Here is a 19,057-nt window from a genome sequence, read left to right on the forward strand (position 1 = left end):
TGATAGCAATTATTTATTTGTTTTACTTGTTGCAAATAACTTGTCATGGCTAGGATTATCTTTCAAATTATTTTTGGTATTTTTTCATTTTATAAAAGATAGTTTAATGTAAACAAATGTCAATATTTAATTTTGTGGATTATATTTAATGTTGGGAATTAAGATCTCTGGCCTCCACACACTTGATTATCAGGATTTAAGACCCAAGATCATTTATATCAACATGACAACTATTTGTTTCAGAAAATTCTTGCTTGGAAACTAAGGCTATAAATGAATAAATGACTTCATTGTTGGCAAACCAATTAGTGTAACTAGAAAAACTCTCTCCTATTAAGAGAATAGAAAACTAAGCTAAGCAAACAACTCACTTATGAAATAATAATTTGCTTATCAAAATTTGCTTCACAATCCTCACTTCATAGTGCCCATCAATTTTACACTATTATGTCACTGACTTGGCCTGATTATAATGTTTCTCACCTTGAAACCTTCTAAACCATTTGAGAACAGACTCAAAGATATATTAATATACTCCATGACCAACCAGTTTCTTCTAATTACGAAGACTGTCAAAATGGTGTCTTCTCTTAAAAAAATAAATTGAATAAACTTAATTTGCTTTAGTGATCAGTTATGTTGTATTGTTTTCTGAAGGAACCAAATAGTTAACAATCCTGGAAGTCACACTGAGATCCAGTCGAGACACTCTTGCTCCTATATTTCAAAATTCCCAGCTTGGAAACTATACTTCTCCGGGAGCCCTTTAGCTTCCTTTCAGAGGTGCCCAGAAGTGGTGATAGTGAATTAGTGTTGTATTGTGCCTGACTCTGATTCCTTTTGTCAAACTTGCAAATATTTTCCTAGGAAAAAACAGCCTTTTAGGAATCCTCAGTTACCTGGTAAGATATAAGAACTCTTGTTCTGGGCAGAAACTAGCCTAATTAGTAATAACAGGACTGTCTTTTCTTGCCATATTTCGGATTGAGTCATTAAAAGGTATGTCATACAAAAGACGGTATACCTAGGACCAATATGGCTATATCTCAAGCTGGATGTAAAATCTGATGAATTTAGATTTCAACAGAGCATTGTTCTTTCCAAGCAAATTTTCCCTTGTGGGAAATCTCCCCAATCTCATCTTGTTTGTCCCTAAGAGTCTGGACTAGAAGTGACCTCCTATCTAAAATTTCTGTCTGCAAGGAATTGAAAATTTGTCAGGTCTGCAGCAGAGGAAGCCAGCCATATTCAGTTAAGAGGCCTGAGAAATAAGGTACACCAACAACATAGACAACAAACAATTTCTAGTCACTCATAGGTGTGTCAGATTGCTGGGTTTTTTGTTTTGTTTTGTTTTGTTTTTGTTTTTTTAGCATTTGACTGAAAATTTTTTGTTGGTCTTGGTCTTTTGGATAGAAATGGAAATTATTTCCCAGGAAGGATGATCCCATCATGCTTCATGCTTCTACTGGAATCAGTGCATGGACTCCTCTTTGCTGATCCTGCTTTTGTATTTGGCCACAATGTAGCCTGCCCTGTGCTTCTGGTCTGCAGTGCTGAAACTTGGCCTACCCAGAACCACATAGAAATCCAGGCTGCAGGCACCAATGCTTGGGTCATGATCGATCCCCAGACTGACGTGCTCCTGAATCCCCAAACCACAGATTCCAGTACTGGAGAAGTTAAATCACACTCCAGCACCTTTAAATCTTCCTCCAGGATTTCCTCTTCCTTGACCCCATGTAATGTGCAGTGGACAGCAATCTTTTCATTTCTCTTGATGCCAAAGGGTCTGATGGCGTATCTAGTATTGGAGAACACAAGGATATGGTCTGTCAGCTGCCCTAGCACCTTAGCTGCCTGAGTCAGTCTGTCTCCACTCACCCCCATCCCTCAGATGCTGAGGCAGAGCTTATAGATGAGAAGTTCCCACGTGGAGTTCTCTGTTTTACCTTGATCTATACCTATACGATAATGGAGAACAGGAAGAGCCAGAGTTTTGCTTGTGAAGTGTATTCAAACTATGACTCTAATTCTTGCCCTTATCTTTAAAAATGGCACAATATCACCAAGGATAATTGAGAATTAAATGGCCCCTTGATATACTTTCAATATGAGCAAAATATTTATTTGAGAACTACCTATAAAAAAGGAGAAGGGGTATAAAATTCCATATATCCACTGGTCTGTCTGCATTTTTACATGAAAGTTGTGAAGGAAATTCAGATTCCAAGTTGTTTTTATTAGATATTATTTGGTCAGGAAAAATTATAAGTACACAAAGTTTATATCACCATATGCTACCCAAATCACCACTTGAACATAATGGTCTTTATGGGGAATAAGCTTAGGAATCCCCAGGACTTATATGAATGGGTTAACAAGGCATAAAGAAATACAAAGCCATAGGATGCTCACACTGGAGTTTGGGTAAACATGACTGACACCATGAGAATAAGATGGTGAAAAGGCACTCCAAGAATGGAGGATGCTAAACCCCCAAAATAGAGAATGACAGGCAAAGGCCCCAAAATAGGAAGGGGCACAAAGTCTCCCAATACAAAGGTATATGAGGTAAGCAATATTAGATATGCAGGGCAAGAGTGTCCCCCAATTTAGTATGATAGCAGAAAGTTGCTTTCACAGGAAGGAAGGCCCAAACTAGGTAAGCAGGTAATTCAGGCTATAGACCTGTCTGCTGCTGTACAGCTGCAGGTGTTACTGCCTAGTACAGGAGCTCATCTACAAAAGAAAAGGTGCCTTGTTAACCTTGAAGTGTTTTTCCCTGTCTGTCTTCTCTCCTAGGCCAGCTAACAGAAACAGACAAGGTGCCTCCTTTGTGCCCTAAACAACCACTTGCCCATCTGCCCATCCAACCACCTGGATTTTGCCTTATATTGACCCAAACCCCAAACACTGTATATCTTCAACACCCCCCTCCCCTCATGCCCATGAGTTGATATTCACAGCTTCTTTGTCTCTTTGTGCACACCCATCCTGTTTGTAAGCCTTCCGATCTTAATAAATACGGGGCAAGGACCATTACTCGGGGCTCTTGTCTTTTTCTGGACATGAGCCATATCTCTCTCCTATTTTTTAATCTTGTGTCCCTCTCTCTTGCTAAGGCAAGAGGGAAGTTTAGACCCAGCGTCTAGGACAGACCTTTATGTTACTGGCTAACATTCCATAACCCTCTTTATAACCAATTTTTCTCAGACCAGAAACATCCACAGCTTAATTGCTTAAAATTCATCTTTTTTGGGGGCACCTAGGTGGCTCAGTTGGTTAAGCATCTGACTCTTGATTTTGGCTCAGGTCACAATCTGCGCTGGCAGCAAGGTGCCAGCTTGAGATTCTCCCTCTTTCTGCTCCTCTCCCACTTGCACTGTCAGTCTTAAAATAAGTAAATAAACTTAAAAAAAGAAAATTAGTCTCTTTTTGAAATAATCAAGATACTCACAATTGGTTTTAAGCCCTTGCCTCATTCTCTGCTAAGAACTATTATCTAAAAATTTTTAATATTCTGAAAGTATATAATTCAATACTTTCAGATCTATAACCGTTGATTCATACCCTAATAGTGATCTCAGATCGCTATTAGGGGGAAAAAGGTGTACAAAGATAGAGTGGAAAGATTGTGAGGGTGATTTATAAGACTACAGATTGCATAGAACATCAGGCAGATGAAAAATCTGGATGTTGACAACATCTTTTGAAGGCTTTACCCAGAGTCATTTTCTACAAAACAAGACTGAATTCTAATTCAGTCCTGCAGGTTAGAAAAGAATGCATCCGCTGGAAACTTCTGGAATAAGCTAACACCACTAGACAGCATTCAGGAGTAGATCCTGAAGCAGATGAGACATTGTCTATCTTTTCACTTTTTTATGATTAGCCTTAAGACACAGCTAAATGGAGTTAATCTGCAGGCCAAAACTAGATCGGTAAATGGCCCAATTGCCAGATCCTTAACTCCTCATCGAACATTTTAAAAGAATCTTAGAACAAAAACGGACTCCAGCCATTAACCATCTAAGGAGGGAACATTTTGATAAAGATGCTTGAGATACAGAGACATGAAATGAATAATTATACTGTACTAAGAATTGTGTACAGTGAGAAAAAGTTGGTGACCAATAAAGCTGCTCCAGGAAGATATTAAACACTTTATTTCTTATTTTTTCTTACTGTCACCCAACTTCCCTTGGTGTGAATTTTTTTAATAAATCAGCTAATTAGGAATTAACCAAGATGTGACTTTTTAGACAATAACATCACAACAAGCCATGTAATCAAAAATCTAATATCTTTTCTGGTTCTGAAAATTATGGAGTAGATACATCTATTTCTATCTCTCCAACCAAGTAAAGCTAAAATCCTGGACATTATATACCAAAAAAAAAAAAAAAAGAGAGAGAGAGAGAGAGAGAAAGAGAGAGAACGTTAAGGGCTAGGAGAAGGCAGATTGACTAGGAACCCTGAAACATGAGGACCATCATAATGGTGACTTTGTTGTTCTTTCTTTTTGCCTCCTATATATTTTTGACTTCTCAAGAAACCCACAACTAGAAGTTCCAACTAGCACCAAAAAAAATGTTTCAAGAAAAGTGTGTTCTCTTTTGCCAAAGAATCATATAAGTAGCAGCCTAGAAAGAGAAAAATGTTTACAGTTAATTCCTACTCCAGCAAAACATCGAGAAAAAAACACAACAAAGGCTGAGTGGAGAGTATAGATTTCACTTTCACTTACAGTGATGAGGAACGTCCCACTTCCTCACTGAGGTGATGTTGGTGGAGGCTGAGAGGAGAGCCTGAACTTTTATATTGCTACCAATGCCCAGTAGTGACTAATATTTTTCTGAATAACTGTTCAGTTTGTATTTTATATTGTTTACCTAACACTTTCCCAATGTCTCTTGTTTTAATTTTAATATTATTTATTTATATCTTTTGTATATATATACATATATATACACATATATATGTAATATATTTTCCCAGAGATTTGCTTTATATAGAGTCATTTTCTAGAAACAGTTTTGATTATTTTGATCTTCTCCATGTCATTATTTTGTTTTCCATGTTTACTCATATTTTCTTTTATACATACTCAACACTTTTTAGGTTCATAAACATTTTAATCTGACTTAATGAATTAAATAAATATTAGGAATATATTTAGGGAGAAAAGTAAAAGCCATATAATAGTGTATTAAAAAATAGGACTTTGTTTTTCCCTTATTCTCAAAAAGACTGAGGATAGAGGAAGTAATATAATCAAGATGGCAATATAGATTCTTTCCAAACTCAGTCTCCCTCACAGACCAGCTAACAACTATTCATAGACCAGATGCCATTTGAAAGCCCCAGAATCCAGGGATGGGGCAGAAGCATCTCCATCAACCATAAACATTGAGAAAGACTGCATTAGAAGGTTAGGAGGAGAAGAACAGCCACACTGGACCATATCATCCCTGCCCTAGGCTGGCACAACACTACACCAAGAACCAACCCCACCTCCCCAGCCTATAGTTTCCCAAGCAGAGTTCAAGGTAGATATCTAAGGTGCTCAGCATTGGCCTCGATAAGGGAATCTAGGACTAGCCTACTGGGAATGAGGTAGAGATGGGGAAGGCGGTGGGGCTTACAGCAACCAGTGACTAGATCTTGGAAGACCAAATAAATCCCTGCTTGTAGCTGTGTCTAAGCAGAGATCTTAGCCAGAGGTTCCCAGAAGTGGGATTGCTGGATCACATGATCGTTCTGTTTCTAATTTTTGTACAGTCTCTATACTGTTTTCCATAGCTGCTATATCATTTTATATTGCTACCAACAGGGTACAGGGTTCCAGTTTCTCCACAAGTTTGCCAACTCTTATTAAGTTAAAAAGTTATTTTTAGGCCTATGCAATGAAATTTATTCCCTTTGCCTTACCTAGACCACTGGAAGGAAATACCTCTTCTAATTTTTTTTTTTTTTTTTTTTGTCTTAAAGAGAGAAAGCCTTCCACTCAGAGGAATAGCCAGATATAATTACCCTTCTTAGAATCTGCATATAAGAAGATTTCTTTATGTATCAAGGCTTAGAAAAAGGAGGACTTGGGCTTTGTGCCCTAAACTCTCCCTATTATCTCAGTGTTAAAGATTCCTATCACTTTCTTGGGGAGGAGAGAGTCGCCCTTATGAGCCAAATGGCTAGGCACTCTCCTTTCTGTTTTTAACTAACAAAATGCTAACCTGAAACCCAAACATGTCGGTAAAGAGTGGAATATTCAGCTAAAACAAGAAGGAAATTCTGCCATGACAGAGAAATACAAATACTGTATGCTTTCACTTACCTATGGAACATAAAAAGCTGAACTTACCAATACAGAGAGTAAACTGATAAATGGCAGTTACTTCCTTACATACACACAAAAAGTAACTATACAGATGACAGATGTACCAACTAACCTAATAATGGTAATCATTTTACAATATATACATATACCAAATCATTATGTATGTACTTCAAACACATATACGCTATATACATATACACAATGATATTTGTCAATTATGTATATATATCAACAAAGGTGAGAGAATTTTAAGTAATTAAGAAAAAATGTCAAATGTCAAACATTGAGATTTTATTTAAAATTTCAAAAGTAGAGGTGCCTGGGTGGCTCAGTCAGTTGAGTGCCCAACATCTCAGGTCATAATCTCACGATTCATGAGTTTGAGCCCCGTGATGGGCTCTGTGCTGACAGCAAGCTCAGAGCCTGGAGCCTGCTTCCCATTCTGTGTCTCTCTCTCACTGCTCCTCCTGTGGTCACACTGTGTGTCTCTCTCTCAAAAATAAATAAACATTAAAAAATTTCTTAATAAGAAAAAAATTTCAAAGATATATATATATGTACACACACCTATATTTATTTTTCTTCCTGTTTTATTGAAATATAATTAACATATAACATTGTAATAAGTTCAAGTGTATGACTAGTGATTTTACATATGCATATATATGCAAAATGACCACCACAATAAGGTTAGTTAACACAATCATAATAGTAATGTATATTGTATCAAAGGAAACAAGATTCTAGTTATAAGATCAAAAAAGTCTGGGAATGTAGTATGCAACACAGTGACTATAGTTAACAGTTCTATATTGTATAGTTGAAAGTTGTTAAAGGAAGTAAATTTTAAAGGTCCTTATCACACACACACAACTATATATTTTTAATTGAATTTCTGAGTAGAAATCTTTGCTTTTCTTAGAAATGTAAAATCAAAATAATATAAGCCCCCCTCTTCCTTAAGGAAAATATTTTTAAATGTGAATATTATTTTGAAACTAATATGCTTCCATTAAAAAGGAGCTATAAGACAAATCACTTTGGGCTAAAAATATTCAGGCACTATGCTAAAATCTCTTCACTTTGATCAAAAGGCAAGCTAAGAATATGTAAGTTTGTGATACAGAAATTAACTAAAAAACTTGTCTCTAACTATTCAGATTGGGGAGAAATTTATATATAAATTTATTTTGATCATGATTGAAAGATTTCTTATATTGTTTTTACATGCAATTTTGTATAAAAGTGTAAGGGTTCTTTTCTTTCAGATTTATAAGACAACTAGATCTTGAATTCAATTTTAAATCCACTGGCTTAAGGTATTTTCCTGGAGACAAGAAATATGTGTTTGTAAGAAACAAAAAATCCATAAAAATACATATATATTGTCTACAAATGACAGCAACATATTTTTTCTCTTGTTTCTTTTTAAATCTTAAAATACATATAAAAAGTTACAAGAGGTTTTGGTTGTTGTAGATATCTATTATGATCTTTTATGTGTCATTTGTTAAGTAGGCATTAAGACAAAATTATCAAAGGTGATTTTTTTTTTGTTTACAAATAGTTTATTGTCACGTTGGTTTCCATATAACACCCAGTGCTCATCCCCACAAGTGCCCTCCTCCATGCCCATCTTCCCCCTCCCCCAAAGGTGACTTTTTGAGATTGTAAACATGGAACATGTTTTATACTTTTACATTAACTTCCATGATGACAATATTTTAAATTTACATACCATAATCATGAAAAATATTTTTCCATATTACCATTAAAAAATTTATAGTCAGAACTCCTGTGCACTAAGGATCTCCATGTTAGGGATAAAAAGAGAAGAAGGCACCCTGTCGTTCCTCTAGAAGCTCACAGTCTAGCAGAGAAGCCATTCTAATAAACAGAATACTGCATTCAGTATGAGAGGTGAAATGATTACCTAGGGAGAGGTGGTAGACAATGGACAGTATGGGTGGGGCAATAAATTAATTCAAGTCATTCAGCAAATATTTCTTAATCTTTTACTATGTGCCAGACATTATTTTAATTGCTAGGGACATTATTCTACTAGCAGCTCTTTTTGTTATAAGATGCCCACACTTCTCCTCATGCCCATTTTTATCATATAGTTTGTCACCTGATAGTTATAAATGGCAGTTCCACATCCAGTATCAGGAGGGTGTTCCAAGAAAGATAGAATAAAGAAAGGGCAAAGGACAAACTGCATGTTTCAATTATTTTTTAAAAGTGTTTTCTGCAAATCGCTTTCAGTAATTCTCACTTACATTTATTTGGTCAGAAAATAAATAAAGTTCAAGTGGTAAGCTTTCTAAGAGAGAAGGGGGAAACTGATGTTTTGTGAATAGTTAGTAGTGTCTACCTGTCCAAATAATAATAATAAAAAGATTCAAATAATAGGAATTTTTTATTTTTTTATTTAAATATTAAATTTAAATGCTTGTTAGTTTATTTATTTTGAGACAGACAGAGAGAGAGAGAGAGAGCCAGAGGGAATATGAGCAGGCTCCCCTGGAATCGGCAGAGAGAGAGGGAGAGGGACAACCCCAAGCAGGCTCAATTCGGTCAGTGCAGAGCCCAAAGATGGGCTCAATCTCACTAACCCTGAGATAATGACCAGAGCCAAAATCAAGAGTCAGATGCTTAACCAACTGAGCTACCCAGGTGCCCTGCCATTTTTTATTTTAAATAATTCTTTTAAATTGCTACTCTTTACCCCAATTGCTTATTCTGAAAATAATCCAATAAAATAATGAGTTTAACAATTTGAATATATAGAATAATTATATTTTAATAATAAGCAAGTATTTTCTTTAAATTTATAAACTAAGAAAAACTCATAAACAGTGATCTCATACATATACACCGTGGGCTGTACAAAATAGTTAAAATAAATATCTATAGGGCAGCACCTAGGTGGCTCAGTCAGGTAAGCATCCGACTTCAGCTCAGGTAATGATCTCACAGTCTATGAGTTTGAGCCCCTCATCAGGCTCTATGCTGACAGTTCAGAGACTGGAGCCTGTTTTAGATTATGTCTCTCCCTCTCTCTCTGCCCCTCCCATGCTTCTACTCTACCTCTCTCTCTTAAAAATAAATAAAAACATTAAAAAAATAAAAATAAATGTCTATAGGGAAATTTGGAAACCTTTCAAAATATTTTATGCAGTTATTTCATGTTAGCTCTTGGGCATAAGTAAATTTCAGTTCCAGACAATTTTTTAATCTACGTTTTTATCTGGTTCTAATAAACAAAGTCGGGCAAAAATAGGAAACATTTTAAGATCATTATAAAGTACATGAAGCATCATAAACCTGCCTGATGACCTTGAGATATTAAATACTTCATGCTGAATTAGGAAATGCATTAATATATTTATTCAATACATATTTACTCTGAGTTTCAAAGTAAATTTAGGTAATTTACATAGGGTAATTAAGTATTACCCTATGCATAGTGCAATGGTAGTATTGAAAGTCTATGATTCAACTAAGCATTTTTAAATGTTTTATATAATTAACTGTTTTGTGGTGGTTGATCAAAGGAAAAAGAATTTAAGTTCTTTTTTGAAAATATTTTTTTCTTGTTTTATTAAAAAGCTGTCTTTGAACTGTCAGCACTAAGCTTAGTATAATTATCTTGATGATCTGAGGAGGCTCTAGCAGGGTATAAGTCACAAGAAATGGCACAAACCTAAAAGGAAAATGAAATGAAGTGAATGGATAAAATATCCTTCTTTCATAGGTGGGATCTAAGAAGGAATGTACTTCACAAATATTTCTTTCAATTTGAGAGCAATTCAAAAAAGGAAAGAGTCAAGAGCACCATTGCTTCAAAAGCTGACCTAGAATAGCTTTTCAATGGTTACAGAAAGTATTCTCACTGGGGAAAGAAAAGGCTGCAATAGCTACACGATTTTAACCTAGATCTGGTTCATACAAGTGCCATCTTCTGGAATAGACAAGCAGCTACTGCAAGCAGTTACATCAAGTCAAACTGTGAAGGTTGTATGCATCATTCAGAATTCTGAGTTGAAACTTCATTTGGTTGAAATAAATTGTGCTTCATCTTAATTCTTGTTTCAAGCCAGGATATACAACTTGATTGATTTATTGCCATCAAGTGATAAATTTTCTGAACAATAATATATTTTCCCCAACTTTAAAACAGCTTACAGGAAAAATTCATTCTGTACAGAATTTATTTACTGTAAAAAGCAATGAATGTACTTAGATGTTTATTTTTAAATGATTTTTATCACTGTGGACTACATTGCTGTTTTTATATGAGAAAGACCAAGAAATAACACATGGACCATTATTTGCAGCAACATTTAAATAGCTTCCATTTGTATTCTATTATTTAATAAAGGCATGTTGTAATATTTTGGCAATAAAGCAAAGGAGGGGAAATAACTAGAAGAAATAAGTGATAGATTTATGAAACAAAGGAAATAATTAGAAGAAATAAGTGATAGATTTATGAAACCAAGGAAATAACTAGAAGAAAAAAAGATTAATGAAACCACATCAAATACTGATAAAAAATACTGAGATAAGTAGAGAAATTAAGGATAGTTTTGGATGCTTGCTATAGCTTGCTTTAGTAAGTGATTTATATCTTCATTTGGTATAACAAACCATCTTTATATAGAACAGGATGCAAAATTTATATAAAATTTTAAATATACTATGACTTTTCAGAGACATCCCTTCTTTAAAAATATATTATTGGTTGTAATTCACTAGACTCTTGAGGAACATGTTTACCTCAAATTATTAGTTTTGAGAGAGAGGAATAATCAAGTGAAAAATACAAAAGTTATTTTAAAATGTGCAATTGATATGAAAGTGTAGTATACTGGTAGCGAGTAGTAAAGTTACATATTTCATAGGTTTAAGGGAGGAATGGGGAGATGGTTGTGAAGGGAGAAGATTTAAAGTTTATAAAGAAAGTAGATGTATGGTGCTCAAAAGTCTGTTTCAGTGTCTTATTAGCCATAGCTTATAGACACACTCACACTCACCAAAAGCTTTCCATCTTCCATTCTGGATGCATAGGTCTGTGCATTCAAATAAAAGAAATAATTGAGATAGTTAATTGTTGTTTACTTTTTACAAACCTTAAGGGAAAAATAAAACCTACATGATCTGGATGGCAGGAAGCTGTGGGAATAGCAGTGTGAAGGATTAGTCCTTGCCATTAATCTATGAATGGAAGTAGAGGACAATATGGAAAAAATTCTAGGCAAGGTAAGTCTTAGAAAAATGAGGGTGCAAGGAGGGTACTTAATAGACCAGTAGAACAAAAGATCACTTATAATGTGGTAGCAGGAGAAAAGAAGGGATTAATAAAAATAACAGGCTGTGGAGGGTTTGAAATTTAATAAAAGTATGCAATTTAATACAATTTAATACTCCTCTACTCACAGTGTCTCTCTCTCTCTCTCTCAAAAATAAATACACATTAAAAATGGGAAGAAGACATGAATAAACATTTTTCTAAAGAAAATATACAGATGGCTAACAGAGACATGAAAGAATATTCATCATCACCCATCATCAGGGAAATATAAATCAAGACTTGAATGAGATATCACCTGGATTCTGTCAGAATGGCTAAAAGCAGAAACACAAGAAACAATAGATGCTGATGAAGAAGTGGAGAAAGGGGAAACCCCTTACATTGTTGATGCAAATGCAAACTGCTGCAGCCACTCTGGAAAACAGTTTGGAGGTTCTTCAAAAACTAAAAAACAGAACTACACTATGATCCAGCAATTGCAGTGATAGTTATTTACCCAAAAATATACGAAAATACTAATTCAAAGGAATACATGCACCCTAATGTTTATTGCAGCATTATCTATAATAGCCAAATTATGCAAAGAGCCCAAATGTCCATTTATTGATGAATAGGTAAAGAAGATGTGGTATATATACATACATACATACATATATACATACATACATATATATGCTGTAGGTGGAGGTAGAGAGGATTATGTTAAGTGAAATAAGTCCACTAGAGAAAGACAAATGCCATATGATTTCGCTCATATGTGGAATTTAAGAAACAAAACAAATGAACATAGAAGGAAAAAAAACCAGAGAAAACCAAGAAACAGATTCTTAGCCATAGAGAAAAACTGAGGGGAATTGGGAGGGAAGGATGGGTTAAATAGGTGATGGGTATTAAGAAGGGCATTTGTGTTGAGTATTGGGTAATGTATGTTAAGTGTTGAATCACTAAATTCTACACCAGAAACTAATTCTACACCCTATGTTAACTAACTGAAATTTAAATAAAAGTTTGAAAAAGAAAGACAAATGCAAACATAGGCCACAAACTAGGAGAAAATATTTACAAAGGGTATATATCTTATAAAGAACTATGACCCAAAATATACAGAAAAACTTTTAAAACTCAATGAAAAAAAAAACAAAAATAAGTGTTTAAAAATGGCTCAAAGACCTGAAAGATACATCATCAAGTAAGATATACAAATAGAGAGAAAGCATATGAAAAGATGCTCCACATCATGTTATAGGGAAGAGCAAATTAACACAATAATGAGAAATCATTACATACCTACTAGAATGGCAAAATCTAGAACACTGACAACACTAAACACTGAGAATATGGAACAAAAGGAATTCTCATTCACTTTTGGTGAGAATGCATAAGGGTACAGCTACTTTGGGAAGATTGTTTGGTGGCTTTTTACAAAACTAAACATACTCTTACTATCGATCCAGTAATCATACTCTTTGGAAATCACTCAATAGAGAAGATTTATGGTCTACATTCACATGCCCACAGATATTTACAGCAGTTTTATTCATGATTGCTAAAACTTGGAAACAAATAAGATGTCCCTCAGTAGATTAATGGATAAACAATGGTGCATACAGACAATAGAAAGATTTTAGCAATGAAAAGACATGAAAGAAATTTACTTGCATATTATTAACTGAAAGAAGACAATCTGAATAGGCTACATCCTATATGATTCCAACTATATGTCATTGTGAAAAAGACAAACTATGGAGACAATAAAAAGTTCAGGGATTACTAGGAGTTAGGAGAGGGGGAAAAGGAACAGGCAGAGCACAAAGATTTTATGGAAGTGAAGCTATTCTGTATAATAGTACATGGTGGATATATGTCATTATTCATTTGTCAAAATCCATAGAATATACAACACCTGGGTGAATTCCAATATAAACTATAGGCTTTGAGTGGTGATGTGTTAATGAATGCAATAAACATACCACTGTGGTGATCAATGTCAATAGTAGGAGAAGCCTTGAGGGGAGGTGGGGGGAGGGGAGAGGTACAAAGAGTATATGCAAACTTCCTGTACTTTCTGCTCTATTTTGCTGTGAACCTAAAACTGCTCTATGAAATTAAGTTTATTAATTTAAGTGCACGCCATACACACATACAACCTCATGTGATATTGGTAAGTTTTATGTTCTACATACATATTTGTTTATGATAACATTGTTCCAGAAAGAAAGTTCAATAACTTATAAGGATTTATGTATCTATATCTATACCTACATCTCATAACATAGGGAAAAAAACAGAAAGAAAAGCTAGGGTAAGGACAGAGATTAGTCAATAATTAATTGAAGATATTCATGACATTTACCTTCACACTTCAACAGACCATGAATTTGGCTGGACGCTTGTTTGAAATGCCCATAAAAGGTGTTCTGATCATTTACACATTTTACAGTGATCATAAGATTAAATATGTTCTTGGAAGAAGAACAGTTTATTCTTTAAATACCTTGCAACATCATTTTGGCACAGTTGCAATGGGGCTTTGCTTCCTGGGCAAATCTTACAGCATTTTCTCCTATATACACTGATAAGGAATTCCATGAAAGCAATTCTTCAGGAGTGGTGGAAATGAGTGAGAAAATACAACCCAGATACTCTTTGTTAATTTTATTTAACATAGGGACACAACACAACATAATGTATCCTATATGAAGGACTCAGTATACAGATCAGACAATGGAACAAATATGTGCTCAACCAATGTTTCCAGTGTAATTCTCTGTTGAACACAAAATGTCTCTGCATATAGCCATCCAGGCATTCAGAGATGATGAATGACTTTAGCTTGTCTTAAGCTTCTATACCCTAGGTTGCATATGCATGTTGTCCATCAGGGAGGAATTCATGCAGTGAGCATTACATGGAAAGAGAAGAGTAGATTAGGGCAAAGAGGATCAGTGTGTTTCAAGCTGAAATGTTTTTAGAATCCCTTGATGTTTTTTTTGTGACCTAGTTTACTGTATATGCCTTTTGCAAAAGTGCTATCTTTGTTTATATCAAAATTTAAAAGTATTGTAAGTTATAAAACACTCAAACAATTTTACATGTAAAAATTTATGTCAGGTATAGATTTGAGTCCATAAGCCAATTCACTTACTTTGACTAGGAGTATATATGAATTTGGCTGGGCATATATATATAGGATGTTTTCTAAATTTCAAAAATAAATTATTTTTTGCATTCCCACCAACAGTGAACAAGGAGTTCTTTTTCTCCAAATCTTTGATTGATGAAGGGATAAAGATCTGGGATATTATTCAGTCATAAAAAGAATGAAATCTTTTCATTTGCCACAACGTGGGTGGATATAGAAAGTATAATGCTAAGTGAACTAAGTCAGTCATAAAAAGGTACCACATGATTTCACTAATATGTGGAATTTAAGAAATAAAACAAGGGAATAAGGGAAAAAGAAAAGACAAACCAAAAAAACCCGACTCTTTACATAGAGAACAGATGGTACCAGAAGGGAGTTGGGTGAGGGATAGGTGAAATAGGTGAAGGGAATTAAGAGTACATTGATCTTGATGAGCACTGAGCAATATATGGAACTGTAGAATCACATATTGTACACCTGGAACTAATTTAACATTATATGTTAATTATAGTGGAATTAGAATTTTTAAAAAGGTAAATTATTTTTATTAACAAGTAAAATTTTAATATTGGCATAATTATATGTTGAAAAATTACTATTTAAAATATAGAAAATGATATTGTCAAAGATAAAGTAGTTTTTCTTTTACTTTTAAGAATACTCACATATTTAAATTTTTTATATAATATTTTCTCATTGTTGAAAATACTGACAAATATGTAATTTAAAACATGCAGATCCACTAAAAATATAACCAGTGTTAGAATTTTGGTGAATTCCCTTCCTGATATTTTATTTGAATACATGTACCTAATAGAAAAATTAGGATAACATTGCATTTGTAATCCTATGATCTGCCTTGTGACTATTATAATGTAACAATTTTTATACCATTACATTCTTTAAATATTTACTTTTAAATGGCAATGTGATATGCATCATATAATTGCACCATAGTTAATCAAGTAAAACTCCTAGTGTTAGATATGTATAATGCTCCTATTTTTTTTTTAATATAATGAAAAATGCTATCTAATTTAAAAAAAACACAAGTATACAGGTGCTTGGGTGGCTCAGTCTGTTAAGTGTCTGACTTTGGCTCAGATCATGATCTCACAGTTTGTAAGTTCGAGCCCTGCATTGGGCTCTGTATATATATATATACAAGTATATATATATACATATACAAATATATATATATATATACATATACAAATATATATATATATATTTGTTCAACTTTTTAATGGGAAGAAAATGATCAGTTATAAAAATCAGGGACTCATGTATTAAGGATACTAATTCTTCTCTAACATACTTGTTGCAATTATTTTCCTTTATCTTTATTCTTTAATATTGTTTATTGAAGGAAAATACAAGAGACTATAAATTTCCAATATTTATATATCTATGCAATTTTGCAAAATATAGTAATATTAAAAACAGGAAAAAGCTAAGAAATTTATTTGTATATGCTTAGATATATAATCATCCTTCTGTAGATTTACTCTCACTTTATAACAAATTCTGTTTCTTGTGTCAACCTGAGAATGGAGTCTTTAAATTCTTCTGTCTAGACAAGGTAGGTAATACAATTGGCTTAATGAAAATATGGCAAACTAAGGAAAGTTAAGCAAAATAACATTTTTCAGATTTGACCATAGAACTGGGGAGAAACTGGCAAATATAGTTAAGAAGATTTAAGTAATCCTTTTCTCACTCCCCTAAATATGATTGAATGTGTGCTGTTGTATTCTGTAAATTCTTTGTACCAAAAATATATCTTACTTCTAGCCCCAATAGATATTTCTGTTGTATAATTCAATATTACATTGGATTATAATAAAAATAGTTCCGTCAATATTTAGAAAGAAGAAATTTAAATGATCTTTAGTCCAAGTAGGAGAGTAGAAAATGACTTTAGCACTCAAAATCACCTTTAACTAGTCCCAGAGGAATAAGCATTCACTTGTATTTGTGGATGAATACAATTATGTTTCAGACCTGCATTCTTGTGATTGTGGGTTTGCAGTTGGGAGCTTTGACAGTTGGAATATTAATTGATACAATGTCATGTTAGCTATAACCATAGTATAAACCAGAGTGTTAAATGGGTGCCTCTTGTGTATTTTATTCAAATATGTGCATCAAAATCATCCAGAATGTAAGAATGCATCATTTAAATAAAGTTTCTTGAATAATATGTGAGATATTTCCATGGTATCCAATTTAAACTTAAATCACTTTATACACCTTAAACTTTGACTGCTATGGATTGCATTTTGACAGTGAGCAAGAAAGCTGGATAAATCAGCAATTAAAGTGGTGTATAAGCATACAAACAAGTATGTGGGATCTCTGAGAAGAGAAAGGCTAGGCGATGAGTTAATACTATTCTGTTTCCATTCATGTAATAAAAGTGTATTATTGTTTAAATACCTAACCTAAATTGTTTTTGTATTAATCTGAGCAATAATGTTTGTTTAATCTCATTTTGAGATCCAAAAACTTGATAAATGTTAGTGCTTTATTTAACTTTGAATACTATCACCTTTAATTTAAAACACAGAAGATTATTATGAAAAGAATGATAAATTTTGAACCAAACTGAGAAGCTTCCTGATCTTTTTATGTTTTATTACTCTAGCCATAGAATATTAGTTGATAAATTATCACTACAGGAAGCAAGGCTGGATCATTGAAAAATCATTTCCATGAAAAAAAGTAATGATTGATTCATTATTAATGATTAAAACCAAAATAATCATAAAAGCTATCCCAATGGGATGATTCAATTTAATATTGAGTGATGGAAAGATGATGAAATAGAGTAAGGTAAATTAGAATCAAGTAGATACACATTAGGATCTAAGAATTAAAGCTCAAAGATATTCGAAAAAAATTGTCAAACTTATTTACATGAAACATTCCTGGGACTATCTCATTCAAGCTAACTTAAGGAAGAAATAGACATATAGCAGCAGAATTGATCCTAATTGGTAGGAGTTAAAATTAGAGAAATGTTTCTTAGGGAAGAATGCGAGCAATAGATCGGACCTGACACATATTAAGAGTTTAATAAATGGTAAATAAAATTTAAGACTGAAAACAGGTGGAGAAGTGCAGATCAAATTTCATCTGCTTCTGATAAGTGTTTATTGAATGTCAAATTTAAAATAGCTACTTGAAAAATAAGATATTTTAATCAATTAATCGACACCTAATTTGATATTTATATCTTGCTAAGTACAAATTAAGCACCTGTACATATTCCTGAAGGTTAATACATTCATATGAATGCAGTTACAATTTTAGTATTTATGAAGTTCTAAGTTAATTAAATGTACAAAGAGTAATTCATTGCATATATTTAAATGGGTCTTTCTTTGTATTACTGTGACTTTTTATTTATCCATTTATTTAAAAATTTTACATGTTTATCTTTTTTTTTTTTTTTTTTTTTTTTTTAGACAGAGACAGAGCCTGAACAGGGGAGGGGCAGAGAGGGAGACACAGAATCCAAAGCAGGCTCCACATTTTGAGGCAACGGCACAGAGTCTGACATTGGGCTCAAACCCACTAACTGTGAGATCATGACCTGAGCCGAAGTCAGACGCTTAACCAACTGAGCCACCCAGGCGCCCCAAGGAACGTTTATTTTTAAAGGCAATCCCTTAAATATTCTCATTCTTCAAATTATACACTGTTGGTTGTAAATTAGCATATCTTAATTGCATAATACTTGCTGAAAACAAATGTGATGAAATGGACACATTAAAAACATAATAGGCATCAGCATGTTCACATGGGTTTATTTATGTAGAAACTAATGTTTTATGATCATAGGTTGTGTGATTTTTCTTTATTCTCTTCCTCCTCACCATTTTCTCACCAGATATGCTTGGAGTACCCTCTGAGTGGCAGACTGTTCTAAAGAGAAGGCGTGGAACATTGAATAATACTGCTGAGACTTGCATTCTCAAAGTACTTATACTCTAAAGTGGGATGAGGCTTGAAAAAGACAATAAACAAATAAAGAGAAAAGCCTAAAGTCTTGATAAGTGCTAAGAAGAAAATAAAATACTAAGGGAAACATCATATGATGAGAGAGGACCTCTCTGAGGAGTTTATCTGTCACCTAAAATGAGAATGACAGAAAGGGGTCTATTCTGCAAAAATTGGAGGCATGGTATTTCTAGATAGAAAAAATAGCACTAAGAACAAGGTAGGAATCAGCTTGGTCAGTTAATACAAG

General features: G+C 33.6%; 1 pseudogene; it reads right to left on the minus strand.

Annotated features, from left to right (window-relative positions):
• Window positions 1-1,425: 1,425 nt before the first annotated feature.
• The window catches only part of LOC120247663, a 39,315-nt pseudogene continuing 21,683 nt past the window's right edge, over window positions 1,426-19,057 (minus strand).

Source organism: Hyaena hyaena, unplaced genomic scaffold (assembly GCF_003009895.1).
Source record: "Hyaena hyaena isolate Hyena2069 unplaced genomic scaffold, ASM300989v1 scaffold_540, whole genome shotgun sequence".
In the NCBI taxonomy this organism is placed as follows: Eukaryota; Metazoa; Chordata; class Mammalia; order Carnivora; family Hyaenidae; genus Hyaena; species Hyaena hyaena.